General features: G+C 39.3%; 1 pseudogene; it reads right to left on the bottom strand.

The window, feature by feature from the left end:
* Positions 1–317: 317 nt before the first annotated feature.
* On the bottom strand, positions 318–606 carry LOC101582220 (annotated as a pseudogene).
* Positions 607–7,357: the final 6,751 nt, after the last annotated feature.

The following is a 7,357-nucleotide window of genomic DNA, read 5'->3' as shown; positions in this document are numbered from 1 at the left end:
TCAAAGAATTTCTTTGCAGGTTTGGCTTTATCAAGTTTAGAACAGAGGCATAATTTCCAGTATGACTTACACCCATTACATTTCTTACATAGATTTTGTTTTAACCAAGAAAGCTTAAAGTATGTTGAACGCTTACTCCATGAATAATATTTAGGGAGTCTTTGTCTTACAGAAACAGTCCGTGCTCACATATATGATGTTTTTCCATGTTCTGCATTCCTGGCCCCTTTAATCCTTCATTATTTCCTCATCTCTGAACACAGCTCGTCATAAGGGGTTGTTTGGGCTTTCCCCATCAATGTGCCAGACGTCTAATATCAGCACTTCAAAATACATGAGGCAGACATGGATACAGCTGGCGTGTGCTCAGCTGGACAGCTTCTCCTCTGAGTTCCTCCATCTGCCCCCAGGCCTCTTCTCCTTGTCCCAAGCTGAGGATCCCATCTGACTGGGCAACTAGATACCCCACAGACACCAGGTGGCTGTAGTTCTCAAGCATGACATCCCTGTAGAGGATCTTCTGAGCAGAGCCGGCTGCTGCCACTCCTCCGGGGTGAAGTCTACAAACACATCCCTGAAGCTCTGTGATTCCTGGGACACTACCATACTGCTCTACTGGATGGAGGTTTCTTTGTTGCGGCCCGAAAAATCTGTGGCAGATTACAGCAGCCGGAGCTAGAGGGTCCCACCCTCCCTGTTCTCAGGAAGCTGCTTTTTTTTTTTCCTGAAAAGCTTTTATTTAGAAGGATGTTCATTTTAATATATGCATAATATTAATACCATCATCATTATCTTTTAATTTCATGTCCCCTTTGGTAATATGATGTTCATCCTAATTACTATGGAATTATATACATGTTGCACATTTTAATATGTATTTATTCTCCCAAGGTGGGTAATGGATTTCAAAAGTAGAATATTCTCAGTAGATTATAGCAGATGCTCTCCATCAAGTTTAGGAAACTATTTTCCATTTATAATTAGTGCACAGTTTTTATTATGAAAGACTTTAATTTTATATTTTTTTCATAACTTATTTATTTATTTTTAAATTTTTTTCCATAATTTTATTGAGAAACAAATAGCAATGAGACAGTTTCAAATCAAATTGGTAGGACAGTTTCAATAATTAACACATTGCATACATTCTTCCTAGCGGTTAATTGCTGTACAAGATGCGGACATGATATCCTATTTACAAACACCATTAGAACAAGTCCCTCTGTTCATTAAGAGAATGTAACTATATATCTATCCTAACCACTTTGAATACACAGATACAAAATGGACATTCATCTGTATACCCTTTTTTTGTTAAGTTCTGTCATTTAAATATCATAGGTGTGTAAACTCAACAAAATATTCTAAAAGAGTTCAGTAGTCTGTTTTCATTTTTTAAAATTTAATTTAATTTTATTTTATTTAATTGAGAAATAGCAATGAGACAGTTTCAAAACTGATTAATGGGAAAGTTTCAATAATTAATACATTGTACATTGTTATCTTCTTAGTGGTTATCCATAGTACAAGATGCAGACAGGATATCCTGTCCAAACACTATTAGTACAAATCTTTCTTCTCATTGAATTAAGTGAAAGTAGCTATATATCTGTCCTAACTATTCTGCATATACAGATACAAAATGCTCCTTCCTTTGTATCCCCTTTTTTTGCTTAGTCTTGTCAGAGATGGGTATTCCATTGGCATCTAAATACTATAGGTGCATAAATTCAGCAAAACAATCCAACACAGTCCAGCAGTCCACAATAGTAGTGGGTTATCCGCAGAAGTTGTTGACTTGAGCCTTTCACAGCTCAGCATATTAATATAGTTTTACTTTATATACCTTGTTTTTATACTTTTCTGCTGGATGATAAGGAAGCTGCTTTGAATGGACAGTGGGCCAGCTGGGGTACAAGAGCTGATTGCTCTCACTGTTTAGGGTGCAGTCTATTACAGTGATCTTTCTTTGCAACTTAATTTTACTGGTACAAGTTTTCAGTACATGATTGCATTCATTGTGGGAAATTGGTACATGTTGATAACTCATCTTGATTTTTTTTCTCCCCCTTTCTCTCTTATCCCCATTTTCTGTTTTGCTTTTTTTTAATACCCTTTTTTTTGTCAGCATCAGATTAAATTATTTTATAAGTCCTTATCAAGTTAATTAAGTAAACACAGACTAATAGCCAGACTAAGAGAACAAAAATATAAAAAACATGTAAGTTAATTATGCTAAATCAAGGTACACATACATTGGCCATGCTGGATTAGAATAACTTTTTTTTTTTTTTTCTAAGCTTATGTATTTCGTACAGGATCTCACAATACAGCTGGGACTTACAGTGATCCTCCTGATTTCAGCCTTGCCAGCAGTGGGGTTACAGGCATGTGCCACTGTGCCCGGACTCAGTGGCTGGCTTAGCGTGCCGGGGGAGGGGGAGCAGGGCTGGCCTGGTATGTGGGACTGGGGATGGATAGAATAACTTTTGTCTCTTATTTTTTCCTGTTATTTTGCACTATATATATTGGGTTTCTCATATAAGGGACACTAAGCAATATTTAAGCTTATGTGTTTCACTTAATGTTATGAGCTTAAGAGTGTACCTATTTTCCTATAAACTATTTTAGTTTATCCTTTTTTTTTTTTTTTTTTTAGTTTTCCCTTTATGACAGTATTACTCCGTTGTGTACAAATGCTACCTTTTCTTTACCCATTCTCCTCTTGATAGACATACAGACTGTTTCCAAGATTTACAGATTCTGTTCATGCTTTGCAAGAGCCCTTGCAACACCCCAAACTTAGAAGTCCATAAACCCAACTGGGATGGGAAGGTACTTTGGGGTTACTGATTAATAAATGAGTCAGTGGTACTGATACACATGGTGGTACCTACCATGTATACCCTCTTTTCCCAGATCCCCAAAGATGCTATTTGGCTCTCAGTACTTGCTTTTTTTTTTCTATTTTAGGGGAGGGTCTACAGGGTGTTCAGGATCTTACTACTAGATTGGACTCGTAGTGGTCCACCTGTTTACAGCCTCCCATGATCTTAGATTTCAGGCACATGCCACCATGCCCAGTCTCAATTGCCATCTCAGTGTGCCCCGGCGGTAGGGCCGGTATGGCAGGCCTGGGCATCGAACCCTCAGTATTAGACTTAAAAGGTGAATTTTTCTGTATTCCTTTGCATCCTGACTCTGTTTCTTTTCACCATTGAAGATCCCTGTGACCAGGCCTCTCTACTGCTTCAGACTGTGCTACCTCCAGGGTTCAGAGACAGCCTCAAACAGGTGCTTTCACATATCTTGGAATGCTTAGAATTTTCTCAAGTTACAGTCTTGCAATATGTAGATGATATTCTGCCATGTGCCCTTTTGGAAATCTCTAGTCAGGGCACCAGAACCCTACTTTTTTGGCAGATCCAGTATATAAAGTCACTGGGTCCAAGGCACAGCCTTGCAGACCTGAAGTAAAGTATTTGACTTACTTTATCACATCCAAGTGAACCTAAAAGTTAGGGGGACAGAATTAAATCCATACTCTCCTTCCCACAGCCTGAGACCCTAAAACAACAAAGGTGCCTAGGAATTACAAGCTTTTGTTGCCTTTGGATAGAAGGATATGGTGAGATAGCACAGCCTTTTTAATCGTCTAATGAAGGAAACCTAGCAGACAGATACTTATATTTTAGTTTGGGATTCTGACTCCCAGACTACATTCTGAAGGCTTAAACAAGAGCTTTTAAGTGCTCCAACTCTTTAGTCTCCCAACTAGACTCCACTTTTAATCTGTATGTTGACAAGAGATGGGGTATGGCCTTGGGAGTGCTTACCCAGGATCAGGGTCCTGCCCAGCAACCTGTGGGGTGTCTGAGTCATGAATTAGTCAAAGTGGCAAAAGGATAGCCTGTTTGTCTTAGGTAGGTTTGTAGCTGTAGTGACCATTCTTGTGCCAGAGGCATCTAAATTGACCTTGGGCAAGGATCTTACTATATTAACCCTTCATAATGTGATAGGCCTCCTTTCTTCTAAAGGGAACCTCCTTCTCCAAGTGTTAGGCCCTTCTCTCTGAAGGACCAGGCATTCAAATAACCATGTGCTCCTCTTTGAACCCAGCCACTTTACTACCAGAGTCCTGTTGTAACCCCAGGAGAAACTTGAGAGCTCCTCCCTTCCCCTGGAGCAAATACTTTGCAGAACTTGTTTTGACATGCTTCTTACAGCTCAGTAAAAGGCAGAAGGTTAACATCTATACTGATTCAAAGTGTGTTTTCTTTTTTTTTTTTTAATTTTAATATGAGCCTTTTATTACCAGGCCTGGGACCGCTTGACCATACTCAGTGTCTTCTTAATGTTGCATGCTTATGCCACAATATGGAAGGAAAGAAACTATCTGACAGCCAGTGGTTTCCCATGACATATTGAGAGAGACCCCTGTTATGTTTTCCTGCCAACAAAGGTGGTGGTAACCCATTGCAGAGGACACCAGGAGATGGTAAGTTGTCAGGGAAACTGATTGGCAGCTGCAGCTGCAGGGAGGCTGCTTAGGGCCCCTGCAAGCCTCTATGATCTGGGAGCGGCCTTAGTTTTCACTTATGTAATTTCCACCTATGTAATCTCAATCAGAAATTAAATTGGCTCTTTCTCATTGATGTCAGCTCCTTCCATCAGGGCACCAATCAATGGAAAATTATTGGAGCTCTGTATCAGACATTTCACCTGGGAAGAAATAAAACTAATCGGATAGCCTCAAAGTTATTCTTGGGAAGGAACTCTCAGATAATACAAGTAAGTAAGAACATTTCAAACTGTCAAGGCAGCAGTCCCTTCAACAAAACCCTAGTTCTCCAGTCATACAGAAGCTTGGTAGATATCCTGGAGAGGACCGGCAGGATATCTTTATTCATGTGCCCCAAAGTAAGAGGACAAAACACCTGTTACTTCACTAATTGGGTTGAGGCTTTCTCTTACAGGACAGAAAAGACAGGTGTTTTGGGAGTAGCAAAACCCCTTGTTTCAGTGATTATTCTTAGCTTTAGGCTCCTATGGCCTATAAAGTAACAGTAGTCCTACTTTAAGGTGACATACATTGTTTACTATCATCTCCGTTGTGCTGATCTGGAAAGAGATACCTTTGCCACTTGGTTCAGGAAACATGCCTCCAGTGGCCTATCTTACTTCCCCTAGCTCTCTCTCTCTCTTTTTTTTTTCTTTTTGGCAGAACGGGGGATTGAACTCAGGCCCTTGTGCTTGCCAGGGAAGTGCTTATTCCACTGAGCCATCTCCCTGGCCCCTCCCCAGCTCTCATTAAAGTAAGTGACACATTTTAGCGTAGGCCTCAGTCCTTTCAAAATGCATTATAAGTAAACATTTTTAACTCATGAAGTTTTTGTTGATAAACACGCTTGGAACTAAAAACATCACCTCTGGCAAAATTCTGAATCTTGACAAACTGTAGCAGTTGACAGACTCAACCTAAGGAGCAGGGACAACTCAGACTCTATCCAGACTTGGTGTGGTGAAATCTCTAATTCTCTTTCCTCTTCTCCTTTTTCTTCATCTTCTTCTTTGTTCCTCCCATGCCCTGTCATCTTCATTTTCTTTTCTCCCCCTTTTTTATTCTTTTTAGTTTAAAAAAAAATAGCAAAAAAGAGTAAACAAGAACAAAAGCCCACAGTAGAATTTTTCCCTAAGCAAAATGATAGGAATTCACCATTTTTCTTTCAACAATGACCATTACATTGCATATTGTTGTCTTCAAATTAGTTGTTCAGATTACTAGATATAAGCCTGTAAAATTGGTCAAAAATTATAAAAAAATAAAAAGGAAAGAGAAAAAAATTTAAGCAGTAACTTCTTTCAATAGACCAGCAGAAATCAGCAGTATAATTTATCTAGACTATCCTGTGAATATACATAAATCCTTTTTCTTTGCTTCTTTGTTTTCTCCTTTCCCTCATCCTGGTTGTTCCTTTCCTTTGAACAGATTCTTTCCCTTTCATAGTATCCACTGTACCTTTCAGATCCTATTTACTCTTTCAAGTTCTTTTTTAAAAATCACTTTTACGCAAAAACATTTAAAAATACATTATGTCCAACAATAGTTTTAAGTTTACACATTAAGAGAGAAAGCCAAAGAAAAACGAAATTGATTTACTTCTGTCCCCTGGTTTTTAGCAGTTGTCAGGACCCCATGTCAGCCCCAGGGTGCATTGCCCTCCTTGAGGAGGGCCACCTGAGCATCTCTCCTTGAAGGGAGAGTGATTGGCTGAGCCTGACCATATTGCCTTGTAGTGATCTGTATAGAGCTGGCTAGGGTTTTTCCTTATCCTTTCAATTAGACTTAAGCAATTCGTACTGGTCTAGCCAAGGTGAAGATGGCACACATCTTTTTCTGACAACCCACACTGTTGCTCTTTAATTAACAAACTAGAAGACCCAGTGCTCCATGCTTTCGGCTGGAATTAAGCCTTGAGATTGAGGCTATGACTTCCTGGGACTTGAAAGATTACACATCAGAGCCAATGCACTGGATCCCAAACATTAGATACTATCTCAATAGTATAATGCAAATTACTTTTTCTGCATATCATTCTCTTTGCATATGACAGGTAAATGCAGGCTACCTACCCAGCCCAGTTCACAGAACTCATCTACTTCTCACAATTCTCAGTCATTCGTCCTTGAGCCAGTCCTCTTTCACGACTGGATAAAACTTGAATACGTCCCTAGGTTGACCTTTTTGCTCTGCAAAGCCACCTTCGTAGCTGTACTTAGGGCCCTTTGGCTCCCCATAATTATAAATATACTTTAGTGTCTTTATTTTTGCCATGAGTTGCACTGGGAGTGATACATTGGAATTAACTTGGTGGGATTGCAATAATTGTTTTGGGATTACAAATATAGACTTCTTGGACAGAGACGAGGACCAGGAGGGGCTTCCTACATCCCCCTCCCACTGCTGCAGCCTCAGTCCAGCCAGCAGGTTGTCTGGCATTGCAACCAGAAAGGGAAAGGCACCCCCTCTTAAAGTGCTTCCAGATCTTTTTTTCACAGTATTTATTTATTTATTTATTTATTTATTTATTTATTTATTTAGAGACAGGGTCTCCATATAGTTCAGGGTGACCTCAAACTCATTTTGAAATTATACTATATGTGTGCACTACCACTCCCAGCAGTACTAGGGATTAAACCCAGGGTCTTTGCATGTAGCTACATCCCCGACACTCTTCTTTCTTATTTACACTTTTGTTTTGGAGACAACTTCTAAATTTTTTTTTTTTCTTTTCAAAGTTTTCTTGATAAACATATAGCAATGAGACAGTTTCAAATCAAATCGAAAGTACAGTTT

This window comes from Octodon degus, unplaced genomic scaffold (genome assembly GCF_000260255.1).
Source record: "Octodon degus isolate 3935 unplaced genomic scaffold, OctDeg1.0 scaffold00091, whole genome shotgun sequence".
Classification (NCBI taxonomy): domain Eukaryota; kingdom Metazoa; phylum Chordata; class Mammalia; order Rodentia; family Octodontidae; genus Octodon; species Octodon degus.
Note: the sequence above shows the minus strand (reverse complement) of the source record. Positions and strands in the feature narration are given on the sequence as shown.